The sequence below is a fragment of the Anomaloglossus baeobatrachus genome, chromosome 7 (genome assembly GCF_048569485.1).
Source record: "Anomaloglossus baeobatrachus isolate aAnoBae1 chromosome 7, aAnoBae1.hap1, whole genome shotgun sequence".
NCBI classification, from domain to species: domain Eukaryota; kingdom Metazoa; phylum Chordata; class Amphibia; order Anura; family Aromobatidae; genus Anomaloglossus; species Anomaloglossus baeobatrachus.
The window spans coordinates 64,241,029-64,257,001 of NC_134359.1; the positions used below are offsets into that span (position 1 = coordinate 64,241,029).

Below are 15,973 nucleotides of genomic sequence, written 5' to 3' on the forward strand. Positions count from 1 at the left end.
TTTGCATACGTGCGACATGTACCAGAGAAAACATGGGTCTTTGAAATAAAAAGATTTTCTATATTTACCTGTATCCAGCGGTGTTTTCTTCGGCTCTGCCGTCTCCAGCTTCTGACCCCCGCTCATATTGATTGATTATTCACCGCACTGAGGAGCTGGAAGCCAGAGCAGGGAGAGCGCTGGTAACAGCGCTGCCAAGTACAGCATCGCGGGGACAGGTGAGTATTCAGCAAGCAGTGTGTGTGCAGTGACGTCCAGGAGGTCATTGCAGTTACCAATGAACTCTGATGACATCCCACTACAGCGGGTGTCAGGACGGTGACTTCACGGGTTCATCAGAGTTCATTGGGAACACACACACTGCTTGCTTGCTGAATACTCACCTGTCACCGGCGATGCTGTCCTCCAGGATGCGGTCCCTGGGGCTGCTCTCCCTGCGGCTACCAGGTACACACTCACACTCACCTGTCCCCAGCGATGTAGTCCCCGGCACTGAAATCCCCGCGATGCTCCAGCTTCCAGGTCCTCAGCGCAGTGAATACTCAATGAATATAATAAGGGGCGGTCAGGAGCGGGAGGCAGCAGAGCTGAAGAAAACAGCGCTGGATGCAGGTAAATATAGAAAATATTTTTATTTAAAAGACCCGTTTTTTCTCCGGTACGTGTCACATCAGTGTGCGATCCGTGTGACACCCATGCTGCCGGAGAAAAAACTGACATGTCTCCGTGTGTGCGTGTGGGGTCATGAGGGGGTCACACGGTCCGTGTGAAAACACGGCCGTGTGAGTAACAGTATAGAACATGTGTATGTGTGCCACGCATGTTAAAAACGGATGTCACACGTACCTGAAACACGGACGTCTGAAACCGGCCTAAAGCATGACACAGCAGCAAACAGAATATTTTTTTTTCCTAAGCAACTGAGTGAAGCTTACGGCATGCGCATTTGTTTATACAATGCCTTTTGGACCATGGCGTACCACCAAATTTGTTTAAGCAAATCTCCTGAAAAGTCTTATTTTGCAGAAAGATAGATAGATATTGAGCAGCTTCAAAACGGAAGCAGTCTGAACAATGACCAGGTCACTTTTAGCCACATCACAGCCTTCAAAACCTGAAGAGGTTAAAGAAAGCGCAAAAAGATAGAACATTTGCGCAGCAAGTCTTTTTGACATAGCCGTGCATAGCTTCATTCTTTTTACCATTTCCTTAAGCCCTTTTTCAGAATCCAACTGAAAAAGACATCATGTACACATACCCTTAAAATAATGCAATCTAGTGAACCGCTAAAATACACTGAAGATCAGAATTGGGGAACAATGTATGATCACTTGCTTTTCTCAGAAATAATGTAATCTACATTGATCAACATTTGAAGTTTTTTTTTGTAAGGGGTGCACCATGCCACTAGCACAGTGTTTTACAAAAGATCTAAAGTTTATCAACATAAAACCTTTAGGCTATGTGCGCACTTACCGGATTTTGCCGCGGATTTTTCGCGGATTTTTTGCGGATTTGCTGCATGTTTCGCTGCAGAAAATGTTCATAACATCTCTGCAGTGAATCACCAGCAAATCCTATGGAGAAAAAAAATCCTGTGCGCACTGGGCGGAATTTGACAGCTGCATGTTTTGCTGCGGGAATCCCGCAGCAAAAACAAGTGCATGTCACTTCTTTTCCGCACGTCGCTGCGGGATTTCACTCCATTGACTCCAATGTAATCGTGAAATCCCACAGGGAATAACGCAGGCAGCAAATTCTGTGCGGTTCACTGCGTTTTCCTGCGTTATTCCCTGCGGTATTTTGCGGTTTACCTCCGGTAATGTACATCACTTGCTTGCGGTTTTGCAGGGAAGTGATGTCATTACAGGAAGAGGAAGCGGAGCAGAGAGTAAACACAAACACAGATCACTCACACAAACATCACAGACATAGAACACACATAGACACAGACACATAGAAAGAAAACGGAAATATAGAAAAAAAAAAAAAAAAAAAAAAAAAAAAAAAAAAGAACGTGGGCTCCGCTGCATATTTACCGTCCAGCCGAGGTAAGCACACAGCGGCGGCCCGGTATTCTCAGGCTGGGGAGGGAGAGGGGCAGGGTTAATGTCCCCCGCCTCACTCCCCCTCCGGCAGCCGAGAATATCAGCCGCAGCTGCCCCGGGACTGTCGCATCCATTATGCGGCAGCACCGGGAGTGTCCTCGGCTCTTCCTGCCGCCGTGTAGCAGTGGCGGTCAGGGTAATATAACAAGGGGTTAATGGTGGTGGATCACCGCCATTAACCCCAGGCTTGATCATGGCAGCGTCTATGTGATAGCTGACATGATCAACCCGTAAGTAAAGTGAAAAAAAACACAGACTCCAAAAATCCTTTATTTTAAATAAAACACACAAGCCTCGTTCACCATTTTATTAACCCCTCCCGCAACAAAACTCCGGCGTAATCCACACAGCTCCGGCATAATCCACAGCTCCGGCTCCGGCGTCCTGCACTGCTGACATCCAGCCGCGACTGTCACAGACACAGGCTGAATGCAACAGACAGCAGAGGTAATTACCGGTCATTTCCCACGGCCGGTAATGTGAACTCACTGCCGACCGTGGGAAATGCAGCGATCTGTCCTCTATCTATCCCTCTATCTATTCTATGTCTCTTTATCTATCTATCTACCATCTCAGAATTAAATGACTTTTTTTTTTTTTTTCAATGTGCTTTGTTGCATTGAATGCAATAAAGCACATCCCAACCCGCACGCGGCAAAACCGCGGCAATACCGCGAATAATACCGCGGTAAAACCGAGGCAAACCGCATGCGGTTTTCGGGTGCGGTTTCCCGCAGTTTTTTACCGTGTGTGCGGTAATCTTTGAGAGCATGCGGAATTTTCTCAAGAAAATTCCATTTCCCAGTGCGCACATAGCCTTAAAACCTTTTTCGCCCAAAACATGATGATGATAATTAGAGAACAGCAATGACTGTAGCACAGAGAAAGATTATAAGTACATTTTCTGAAGGTAACAACAGTCACCGATCAGTAGGACGTGTACAGGCCATCGCTGTGAATGACTTCAGCAGATCTGCGGCCACAGGACATCACTAGTCTCTCACACTGCTCTGGTGTGATTTTGGTCCACTCTTCTTCCAGTCTCTTCCACAGTTCTTTGACTGTTGTAGGTTTCTTGGCCATAACTTTGTCACCAAGGATTTTCCAGAGGTTTTCTATTAGGTTTAGATCAGGACTCTGGGCGGCCATGTCATTGTTTCAATGTTTTCTGTTTCAAGGAACTGCTTTACCTGTTTTGCATAGTACTGCATGAAAATTGCAGGCTGATTGAATGATAGACACAAGGAACCACGTGTTGTTGAAGAAGGTTCTGATATACACTTGCATTCACTCTGCCATGTAGCTGTATGAGAGGTCCAACTCCTGCTGCAGAAAACATTCCCCAATTCATGACAACTTCCTCCACCGCCTTTCACTGACTTCTTAACACACTTTGGGTTCAGTCTTTCCCCAGTTTGTCAACGAACATAATGTTTCCCATCAGACCCTAATAAAGTAAATTTGTTTTCATCACTAAAATGAACTGTGGACACTTCTCCTCTGTCCACACAACATGCTCCTCACCAAAGGAGAGTATTTTGATTCTGCTAATGAGATGTTTGGTCACTGCAGAGTGGGCTTTCAGTCCAAATGCTCTTAAACATTGTGACACTGTATGACGAGACAGATCCTTACCGTTTTCAGAGCTGAACTGGCGAGCAATTCCAGCTGTAGTGTTGAAACAATTACCCATGGAGATTCTCCGCATTATTCTGTCCTCTCTTGCATCTGTCTTTAGAGAGCGATCAGCCTTCTCGCGGGACTTGAAAGAGTTTGTGATGTTGTAAAGATGCAATATTCTCAAAATCACAGACTTCGAACGATGAACTTCTCTTGCTATGACTGATAGGTTCACCCCTTTGGCTTTCATCTGGGCAACCTGCTGCCAGAGGGTTTCAGTCACACCATTTTTGCAAAGTCAAGGCAAACTGGAAAGTTAGGCTGCCAGTTAAATAGGGTTTGTCAGATAATTAAGGAAATTAGCACCAGGTGCCAGATTAACACCAATAACTTGCAAGTACCTGAAAGTGTTCTCTAATTTTGATCATTGCTCTTTTTCATTTATCTTATTTACATTTTTATTTTGTGCTTTTGAAAAAAAATTCAATTTATGAAAGAAGCTTAAAATACTGCGAGTTTCCTCATGTTAGGATATAATCGCATATGACACAATGACCTTAACTTTTAGAAAATTGTGTATAGTTCTAATTTTGATCTCCAGTTTACATTAGCCAATTTCACAAGTACAAGGCTTAGTTCACACGACCACATAAAAAAAAAATTCTCAGACTTTTATCCAGAAAAATAAACCATTTTTATACAACAGCAATTATTAAAATTACAAAACTAAAAACAGTTTTCTATATTATAAACTAATATTTTCTTGGCGGACCCATAGACTACAGCAAGCGAGTCACCTCCATCACCTGAAATACGGAAGAGACTAGTGCATTCTGTGATTTATTTTTTTGTCATCTTAACAGCTCTCGGACTAAAAATATGGTCATGTGAACTTAGACTAATACAGAAGGATTTTTTTCACTGATATTTAGGCTGGGGGGGGGGGGTGTCACACAATCATCTCTTTTCTCTGCGAGAGAATCGGATTGATTATGGTGATGACACTCCGAGCAAACTCTGATCCGAGTTTAATCAATGTCAGCTTACTGGGATCCGATTCTCTTAAATGAGAGAATCATAGCACCATGTCAGGAGAAGACTGAGAACAAAAAGTCTCCATCCTCTCCATTCTATGAGTCTACGGAAATCTCATGCCAAATCAGCATAAGGAAAGAAGACACTGATCGGCACTGCCCCATAGTACAACAGTGGTCCGAGTGCGAGCCGATAAAACATCAGTTTGCACTCGTTTGATGTATAAGCTTGTGTGCTTGAGCCCTAAGGTCCAATATCTTGAACCATCAGATCTGCACAGAGGGCCGACATTTGAATAAGCTTCTGGAGAACATCTGACAGCAGCTTAAAGGGAACCTGTCAGGTCAAAAAAGCGTTAGAACCTACAAGCAGGAGCCTTTGTGAGCTGCTAACCCCTTCCTACCCGTCCCTGTGTTGTAATATTGTGTAATATGAAAGTAATAAAATACGTTTTATTACTTACATATTCCCTAAGTAAATGAGCAGGTCTCTAGCCCCATGGGCGTCGCATCGCCCTGTGGGCGTGATACCATGAATTTACATCAGCAACGTCACGTCTGCTCCTTAAGAATCCCGCGCGTGCGTTCTTACCATTCTCGCCGCCTTCTCATCCTGGTGTTTACTCGCCGGGTTCAGACGCGCACTGCGCATGACCGGAACCTCAGGCGTCTTCTGATCATGCGCAGTGCGCATCTGAAGCCGAGAAGCACACACCAGGATGAGAAGGCGGCGAGAATGGTAAGAACGCATGCGCGGGATTCTGAAGGAGCGGACGTGATGTCGCTAATGTAAATCCATGGTATCACGCCCACAGGGGTGTGATACCATGGAATGCATGCAAACGCCCACAGGGCGATGAGACGCCCATGGGGCTAGAGACCCTGTCATTTACATAAGGAATATGTAAGTAATAAAACGTAATTTTATTACTTTCATATTACAACACAGTGATGGGTAAAAAGGGGTTACCAGCTCACACAGGCTCCTGCTTGTAGGTTATAACACTTTTTTGACCTGACAGGTTCCCTTTAACCCCCTAACAGAACAAGTAATTGGGATGCCTAACTTTTTGTTTCAACTATTATCTATTTTTAATATAGTTTTTCAGAATAGAAGAAATTAAAGTCTGGCAGAAATTGCAAACGATAGTATGTAAGTGTATCAAAAAGAAAAAGAATAAAAGAAAAAAAAAGTCAAGCAGCAAAGCATAAACATTTGAGTAGCTCTGGCAGTGCCCAGCATGAGTACAACTCCGTATACATCAAATAGTCAGCAGATTCCACTAACACCAGTGGGTTCAGTCAGTCCCCCATCTAATTTGCACAGGCACCAAAAGTAGATCTGTTCCCACAGTTCTTGAGTTCACAAGTCTCATTATATCCAGGTGATCTATTTGATATTACCGTACTTTTCTGTTTATTAGATGCACCCCAAATTTAGAGGAAAAAAAAAAAGGGGTGAAAAATAAATGGGGTCAGTCTTATAATCCGATTGTGTCCGGCAGCAGTGGTGGAGTAGGGGCGGTGGTGGAGCAGGGCGATGCTGCCCCAGAAACTGTCGCCAGTGGTGGATGTGCTGGAACGCCTGAGGTAGTGCTATAGGCGGTGAGAGCTTCAGATAATGGAGCCCGGAGCAGGCGCATGCGCAGATTGAGCTCTCGGCTCAATGACAAGCCAAGATCTCATCTATGCACGCACCACCTCCGGGCACCATTTTCCCTAATATGTTCACTACTAGGAGATCAATGGACCGGAGGCAGCACGTCTGCAGATGAGATATTGAGCCGAGAGCTCCATCTGCGCACATACCGTCTCCTGGAACCATTATTTGTAGCCCTGATCACCCGCGGCCGCTGCAGCCCATTGCACAACCGCCACCAAAGCATGTGCACCGCCGCTGCAGCATTGCCCCTGCCTCTTGCTACTCCTCTCCACCACCCCCCAGTAAACTACATTTGGATTTTAAGACGCACCCCTCACTTTCCTCCCAATTTTTTGGGAGGAAAAGTGCGTTTTTTAATCCAAAAAATATGATACTTTAACCTAGAAAGTGCAACCATAGAGATCTACCATAGAAAACAAAGTTACCTAGCAGGCCTGCGAGGCCCCAGGTATGCGTTCTAGGGTTAAAAATCCATGTCATAATGGCTGTATATTCTCTTTTTAAAAATTGTTGATCAAATGTCAACACTACAGAAATTTAACTATTATATCGGTTGGAAAAAAAAACCTAGATCCATCAAGTTCAACCTTTCTCCACCAATTATATATTTTTTGTCACTAAATTATCTATAACCCAAAATGTTATGTACTGGTGAAATGATCCAGCTCTTTTTAAATTGGACAGATTTAAAAATAAAATCGTAACTTTGAAATATGCAACACCCGTAATGACTAAAACCCATAAAGTATTCATAGCTGGCAACAGATATGCAGAGTCAGCAGACAGCGGTGATGTAAGCCACACAGGGTGCCAGGAAGCATTACAAGTGTATGGGGATTCCTGGTCCAAACCTAAAGGGGTTAATTAAAGCAAAAATAAATAGACTCTTTAGATGTGTTCCTTATATTTATGTTACCATACTATTATATATACTTTTATTTCTAACTGTGTCACAAGCTTGCAGCTGTCAACGACATCCCCAGGACCTCGGCGCTCCAGTTTTGGATTGTGCTTGACACAGGAGATTTTCTGGTATTTGCATATCATAAGTGCATTCTATAAATGGGGCTGGCTGGATGCTCATTACATTAGCTAAGCCAGTCTCCTACCCTGTCACCACCAATGTACAGACATACAAGGGGGCTGGTGTAACATCAGCCAGCCCGTGCACACACAGCACTGACAAAGGGCCGTAAATGCAGCAGCAATAACTCGAGACTAGTGTTGAGCATATCCGAAGTGTAAAAATCCGGATCCGCGCGGTTTCAGAGTCCGACCCGGTCGCGGGATTCCGGCTGCACGATCCGGATTTTGGGTTTTTTTCTTCTCTCTCTCGTCCCGGATCCGCTCCCCATTGACTTACATTCGGCCGGATTCCAGATCGGATCCGGACTTCTGTGACAACCCGCGACAGATCCGCCGGACCCGGATTATTACCAATCCACTCAACTCTACTCGAGACCAAAAGGGATGGCTGAATAGCAAGACACATTTGGAAATTAAATGGACATTAATAAGTTCTAAATATTTATATGTTGAACATATGTAAAAGATTTTTTTTTAAAATAGTTGGAGAAAACTTCAGTCCTTGTGGCCTATCTGGGAATATGGATGTGATAGGTTAGCCAGAGCAGCCTTCATTCTAGGAGACATAAAGGTAGTCTGTCAGCCCAGGATGACTGTTCAAACCAAGCACAGGCGCTCGGTGCATCATGGCGGGGCAAAGCATGTCAGTGTACTTTCCCACCTGCTTGTTTTCCCGCTATCACCACCTACCACTCTTCCTTGATTGACAGGTCTGATTTCATAGAGCCAGAGAACAGCAGAGATAAAAAGGAAAACAAGCAGGTGGGAAGGCGCATATAAATGACTAGAAGGTGGCCCGATTCTAACGCATCGGGTATTCTAGAATTTACGTATTGTGTAGTTCATGTATGATTTTTGAGAGATAGATATATATATATATATATATATATATATGTTGTTGTGTGTAGTTACCAAGGGTTTGTGTAGTGCGCTGTAAATGTTCTGGGTGTTGTCTGGGTATGGGGGGGTGTGAGAGCGGTGTTGTATGTGTGTTGCGTTGTTTGTGGAGCGTTCTGTGTGTGTTGCGCGGTTTGTGTGGGTGTGGAGTGCGTGTGTGTGTTTTGGGGGAGGTATGTTTTGTGCAGTGTGTGTGTTGCGCGGTATGTGCGTATATTTATGTATGCCACGGTGTTTGTGTGTTGGGTGTTGTGTGTGTGCGGCGTTGTCTGTGTGTGGGTGTCTGTGCAGGGCGGTGTTTGTGGTTCCCAGTGTGTGTGTGGTGTGTTGTGCGGGTGTGGCGGAGTGTGTGTTTTGGGGGGAGGTGTGCACCCCTCATCGTGCTCCATCCCCCATGCTGCGCACCTCTCATCGTGTTCCACCCCCCATGCTGCGCACCCCCCATCGTGCTCCACCCCCCATCGTGCTCCATCCCCCATCGTGCTCCATCCCCCATGCTGCGCACCCCCCATCGTGCTCCATCCCCCATGCTGCGCACCCCCCATCGTGCTCCATCCCCCATGCTGCGCACCCCCCATCGTGCTCCATCCCCCATGCTGCGCACCCCCCATCGTGCTCCATCCCCCATGCTGCGCACCCCCCATCGTGCTCCATCCCCCATGCTGCGCACCCCCCATCGTGCTCCATCCCCCATGCTGCGCACCCCCCATCGTGCTCCATCCCCCATGCTGCGCACCCCCCATCGTGCTCCATCCCCCATGCTGCGCACCCCCCATCGTGCTCCATCCCCCATGCTGCGCACCCCCCATCGTGCTCCATCCCCCATGCTGCGCACCCCCCATCGTGCTCCATCCCCCATGCTGCGCACCCCCCATCGTGCTCCATCCCCCATGCTGCGCACCCCCCATCGTGCTCCATCCCCCATGCTGCGCACCCCCCATCGTGCTCCATCCCCCATGCTGCGCACCCCCCATCGTGCTCCATCCCCCATGCTGCGCACCCCCCATCGTGCTCCATCCCCCATGCTGCGCACCCCCCATCGTGCTCCATCCCCCATGCTGCGCACCCCCCATCGTGCTCCATCCCCCATGCTGCGCACCCGTCATCGTGCTCCATCCCCCATGCTGCGCACCCGTCATCGTGCTCCATCCCCCATGCTGCGCACCCCGTCATCGTGCTCCATCCCCCATGCTGCGCACCCGTCATCGTGCTCCATCCCCCATGCTGCGCACCCGTCATCGTGCTCCATCCCCCATGCTGCGCACCTCTCATCGTGCTCCATCCCCCATGCTGCGCACCCCCCCATCGTGCTCCATCCCCCATGCTGCGCACCCCCCATCGTGCTCCATCCCCCATGCTGCGCACCCCCCCATCGTGCTACATCTCCCATGCTGCGCACCCACCATCGTGCTCCATCCTCCATGCTGCACACCCCCCATCGTGCTCCATCCTCCATGCTGCACACCCCCCATCGTGCTCCATCCTCCATGCTGCACACCCCCTATCGTGCTCCATCCCCCATGCTGGGGCCGCCGGGGGCGGGTCCGACCGTGGCAACATGTGCCGGGGGCGGGGCTGAGCGGGCGAGGCGTCAGCGTATGCCGACTCCCTGCACATGTGTACCGGGAGCCGGTGTACGCTGGTAACCATGATACACATCGGGTAACTAAGGGAACCGCTTCCTATAGTTACGCGATGTGTATCATGGTTACCAGCGTGTCCGCCGGGGGCGAGGCCGAGTGTACCAACGTGTGGCGGGGGCGAGGCGTCAGCGTATGCCGGCTCCCTGCACATGTGTACCGGGAGCCGGTGTACGCTGGAGTGGGGCTGAGCGGGCAAGGCGTCAGTGTATGCCGACTCCCTGCACATGTGCCCCAGAGAGCGCCAGGCAAGGCGGAGCGCCCCAGAGAGAGCGCCAGGCAAGGCGGAGCGCCCCAGAGAGAGCGCCAGGCAAGGCGGAGCGCCCCAGAGAGAGCGCCAGGCAAGGCGGAGCGCCCCAGAGAGAGCGCCAGGCAAGGCGGAGCGCCCCAGAGAGAGCGCCAGGCAAGGCGGAGCGCCCCAGAGAGAGCGCCAGGCAAGGCGGAGCGCCCCAGAGAGAGCGCCAGGCAAGGCGGAGCGCCCCAGAGAGAGCGCCAGGCAAGGCGGAGCGCCCCAGAGAGAGCGCCAGGCAAGGCGGAGCGCCCCAGAGAGAGCGCCAGGCAAGGCGGAGCGCCCCAGAGAGAGCGCCAGGCAAGGCGGAGCGCCCCAGAGAGAGCGCCAGCCCGGCTGACAGCACCACCCTCATAGACAGTTGATGAGCGGATCTTGCTGTCTACACCAGCAGAGCTGCTGAGCACAGTTGTCCACACCGCTGACAAATTGACGTCAATACAACAAACAGCAGGAGCAGCGGAAGTGTCCCAGTGTTGGACCTGGGAAGGGTGAGTAAAGAACTATTTGTATTTTTACTACAATGGGAACTTACTGGAAAAACTTTTCTGACAACACCTTTAAAATCTTAAAAAAATACCATTTTGTATCAACAGGAGCAAAACTGTAGCTAATCGACTTATCATATTCATCCCATAAAGTGAAGACAAAAATAAATGATTTCTCCACCTCCCCAAAAAAAATTAGAAAGTTGAACGGATCCCAAAATAGCACCAGATACAAGTCCTATGGGCAGAACGTCAGAGGTCTTGGAAAGCAAAAGGGTTAAAATCAGGAAGGGGCTCCCAGCTCTGTACACAGGGGCTCATGTAACCCTGTAGCCGGTCCTGCTCCCCACATTGGGCCATATCTCAGGACCCCACAGTCCGGGCGCTCCCATAGCACACCTGCTTTTCTTCCCATCACCTGTGGGGTATAATGGTGTGTGATGTGACTGTGCTGTACAAGGGACTGCCTCCTGCACAGAGGTGACTGTGACACTCAGCTGTCAGTGACAGGAGCCACAGTCACATGTGTACAGCGCACAGCACAGCTCCTGAGGAGTGGCGGCTGTCACACGGCCGGGATGTGACTGAGCCATGTGGGTGAGGAGGGTGAAGCGGCCGCACGGCACACACCGGGCCCCCGCCGCGCAGAGTTACCTGAGAGTGACAGCGCCACAACAAAGCCGCCTCCTGCGCGCACAAGTATCCACCACCCAGCGCCGGCCGTTCTCCTACAAGCCGGCCCCGCCCTCCACTCCACAAATGCGGCGTCACACGCACGACGTACGCAGCGACCAATCAGACGGCGAGGGCGTGTCTCAACGTCGTTCAGTGACGTGGCAGGTTTAAAAGTGGCGGGAATGTGGACATCACGTGACTAGAATGACTGGACGGCTGAGAGGCAGCACGACGGCGCTGTACTGCACGCTCTGCCGGAGCTACCGCTTTTATTAAGAACTCGTACACGCGGTGACATTCCAGTGGTTTATGTTGTTTTTTTTTTTTTTTTTTAAATCTTCAATCCTTTTTCATAACTTCTTTTTTTTTTCTGGTTTTACACTATTTATATATTTTTAATAGTATTATTTGTTTGTTTTCTTTTTTTATAACTTGGTTTGACTTGGTCAAGTAAATTTGTCCTCTGTAGTGTCTATTTGGAGCTTTTTTGATGATTTTTTTTTTGTTTTCCACATGAAAAACTCAGACTACATCCATTTTGTTTGTTTTGTGTGATGTTATCAGGTCATGTGATCCCTGCATCCAATCAGCAGCCACTATAGGGCTGATGCGCACACAGCACAATCACATCTGCTGATTGGCTGCAGAGATCACATGACATAACAATGTCACAGTTGCACTAAGCAGAAGGTGCTTATATGTTTGTTACAAAGGGGACTACTTTATTTAAAAAGTGGTTGTCGAGTTAGCGGACAACTCCTATAAGCAGCCTGTTTTACCCTTGCGGACACAGTTCGTATCTTGCATGTGTCCCTTATGTAATAGAATGCTACTTATTCCAATTATTTTGAGATTGTTTTCTTGTAAATTTTACTTTGATATGCTTTTATTAAAAAAAAAAAATGAAATTTACAGAATTTTACAGTTTTCTATTTTGCTGCCATTAAAGCAGATAATCATATCGCACAAAATGGTTAATATTTACAATTTGTCTACTTCACCTGGGCATCATTACTTCTTAAATGTCACATTATTGTGTTAATTATATAGAATGACATGGCACTTCTATTTTAAGTAATGGGTGCTCAGGTAGGGTCCAATTCCATATCCAAAAATAGGATGGACCAGGCACTCCAAAGTTTGGTGTGCTTGGTCTATCTTATTTTTGTATATATTATTCTGTTAAGACTTGGAATGGATTTGGGGGCGGAGCCGGACATGACTGTGTGAAGACGCTTCCTCTCTAAGCTCCTCACTGCAATCCTCCATAAAACTGTTTTTTATTGCTAAAATGGGCAAATCATCTAACAAAAAGGCTAAGCCCAGTACCCTGAAGCGGCCACCTTCATCCCAGAGCAATATAGGAACCTATCTTACCCGCTCCCGGGAGACTGGGACAATACCACAGCCAGGACGGGAGCTGAGGCCTGCAGACCCTGATCCAGCACCAGGCCCGTTGCGTGAATTCACAGCAGCCTCCGAGGCCCAGAGGTCGGGAGTGGCGGCGGGGAGGTCCCGTGCCACTGAAAAACCCACAGCTGGATCCATGGCAGCATCGGAAAACAAGGGAAGCCCGACGCTAAGAGAGGCAGTGAAGCCCGCGGCGCCATTTCAAGATGGCGATCGCGCACGGAGGGAACAAACCGGCGGTTCAGTGGTGGAGGCTGGGACAACCGCAGCCAGTGCCTTACCTGCTACGCGCTCCGCTGTGAAGCCACAGGATCCGGTGAGTTCACACAACTCACATGCGGTCGGAGCACGTGGGAAGCTGGCAGCAGCAGCCGAGGAGAACTGGGCACACGTGCGTCCAAGCATAAGCGGTGACTCACCACTGCAGGCCCGTGCATCGGAGAGCATGTCGCCGCCGCATTGTGCAGTGGAGGAGAAACCACCAATCCTACACACAGGTGCTGTGGAGGGGGGGACGAAAAGGGCTGCAATTCACCCTGCTAAGCTACATTCCTACAGTTCACAGGCGCTGGGGCTGCGTGGGGACTTAGTAAGGGGGGCCAAAGCCAGAGACTGCGGTACCATCACTAGCCCCTCTCCCCTGTCAGAGATCCCAGGGCCCATAGGGAGCTTTGGGGACGGAGAGGGACCTTACAATCCCATGATGGCTGCAAATGAATCCTGGGGAATCCCCCAGGGGGAGACATCCCCCCACCCATTCAGAAAGCTGGTCCACAGGTTCTTCCTGGGCAGAGAGCCTGGCAAGCCCAAGTGGAGAATTGGAGAGGGGCACTCTGATGCCTGTGAATAGTGGGCTTCGGGTGTTGGGATCTCCCCCACTCTGACATGCGTCAATGCCACAGGCGTGGGAAGACATGAATAATCCCCAGGGTACTTAGAAAGTGATATTTGGTCCGGCGTTACAGGACTCTTTCCGGGCATACTCCAACATGTCCCATACTGCTGCCCCGATGGGTGAGGACCGTCCGGCATCCTTAGCAGATTTGCGTTCACTGTTACAAGCGATACCCACCAAGAATGATATTGCAGCACTGGCCAACCAAGTGGTGGCAGAATGTAAACAGGAATTCACCCAACTGCGGTCTGAACTTTCCTCACTCTCCCATAGGGTGGACACCCTTGATGAGCGGCAATCAAATTCCCAGGTCTCTAGTCAATCTATCCAAGAGACAGTAAAGAACCAGTGAAAGCAATTATTTGCCCTCCAACAGCATGTAGATGACCTGGAGAACAGAAACAGACGGAACAATCTACGTGTTAGGGGCCTTCCTGAGTCCATTGCCACCCCTGATATTCCTGCAGTTCTCTGTTCAATCTTTAATAGCTTACTAAAGAGACCACCGGGAGCTTCTCTTGAACTTGACAGAGCCCATAGGGCCCTATGTCCCCCATAACCTGAGGACTCTCATCCAAGAGATGTGTGTAGGGTGCACTTTTTTGCCGCCAAGGAAGCCATCTTGCTTGCCGCCCGGAGCAAACAGAACTTATCTTACAACGGCTCAGCTATCCGCATAATGCCAGACCTCTCACGGCACACTCTGGCCCAGCGTGCTACCCTTAAGCCTCTTCTGGATGTCTTAAAAGAGAAGGGTCTACCGTTCCGATGGGGATTCCCCTTCTCCCTATTGGTACAGAAGGACTCACGGTGGTGGATCTTACGTTCCCCAGAGGACTTCCCGGCATTCGTCGCGAACCTGGGTCTACCTACTATTTCCATCTCAGAGTGGCCCACAACGCTGCTACAGCCTTGGGTTCCTAGGGGTAAAGCTAGCACTACCAAGCCGATCCCACATATGGATTCCAGTAGAGGGCTGCCCCCTAGAGGAGACAGGGGCCGCAGAACAGGCCGTCCTCGGCAGCCGACTTAGATAAGCTCAGAGGATGTGCATGCTTCCAGGCCCTGCACTACTTTCAGTTACCTAAGATAAATGTCTTTTTCATGCGGATCTCAGGTCTAGTTATCGCCCGTATTGCACAAACATTTGATACTTTCGCCAGTGTTTATGGTTAACTTTAATGTTTCAAGTATATCTAGAGCTCTGCTCGGTTATGTCTGACAGCTTTTTCCCCCAAATAGGCTGGGATCCTCTGTCCTGCCGAGTCGTGGCGGATATGTTCCCTAGGAACGTTTGTTCGGTCTTAGTTTATTGTGCAAGGTTTTTATGCCTGCTGTTATTTTTTTTTCTCTCTCTTCTACACTCTTCTCATCCCAAGCCTTTTCTTCTTTCTGTCTTTGGCGGCCGTGCTGATCGTGTCCGATCCTTTTTTTCATATATTTCTAATGTCTCATTCCCCTGTAGATGGCGGACCTAACCATTGCCTCTCTCAACGCCAAGGGCCTCAATGTTCCGGAGAAAAGGTCGCAGATACTTTACCACCTTCATAAACGGAAGGTGAGAATAGTATGTTTCCAGGAGACCCATTTTAAACAGGGACACTCCCTAACTATCAAAAATAAATACTACCAGACATGGGTAAACTCAGATAATCCTGACTCCAGTTCTAAAGGTGTGGCGATAGCCATTCATAAATCTCTCCCTCATCAAATCTTAACGTGCACGATGGATAGCCTTGGAAGATATATTATCCTTTTGCTGAAGGTGGGGGACCAAACATTTACAATAATCAACGCATACGCCCCAAATTTAAGGCAGGACAGCTTCGTTGCTTGGCTGGTAGACGTTGCGATCCCTTTGATACAAGGTACAGTAATTCTATGCGGTGACCTTAATGTCACCCTCGACCCCACGTTGGATAATTCCAGGGGGAAATCCAGCATTGCTTACTCTACCATTAAACGTATCAAAAAAGCTTTATTCCGTATCCAACTGTTCGATACATGGAGACTAAATCACCCGTCGGACAGAGATTATAGTTTCTATTCCCACACACAAGACTCATATAGCCGTATCGACTATATATTTCTACAACACAATGCCCTCCCTTGGATACGACATACGGGGATAGGTAACATACTATGGTCAGACCATGCGCCGGTCTATT

At 48.8% G+C, this 15,973-nt stretch overlaps 1 protein-coding gene across 1 annotated transcript in view; it reads right to left on the minus strand.

The window, feature by feature from the left end:
* LNPK (lunapark, ER junction formation factor) overlaps window positions 1-11,574 on the minus strand; it is a 107,513-nt gene extending 95,939 nt beyond the window's left edge. Inside the window, exon 1 of the mRNA XM_075317364.1 lies at window positions 11,480-11,574. The gene's annotated coding sequence lies outside the window, so the exon portion shown is untranslated. The remainder of the gene's footprint in view (window positions 1-11,479) is intronic.
* Between the last annotated feature and the right edge of the window lie 4,399 nt (window positions 11,575-15,973).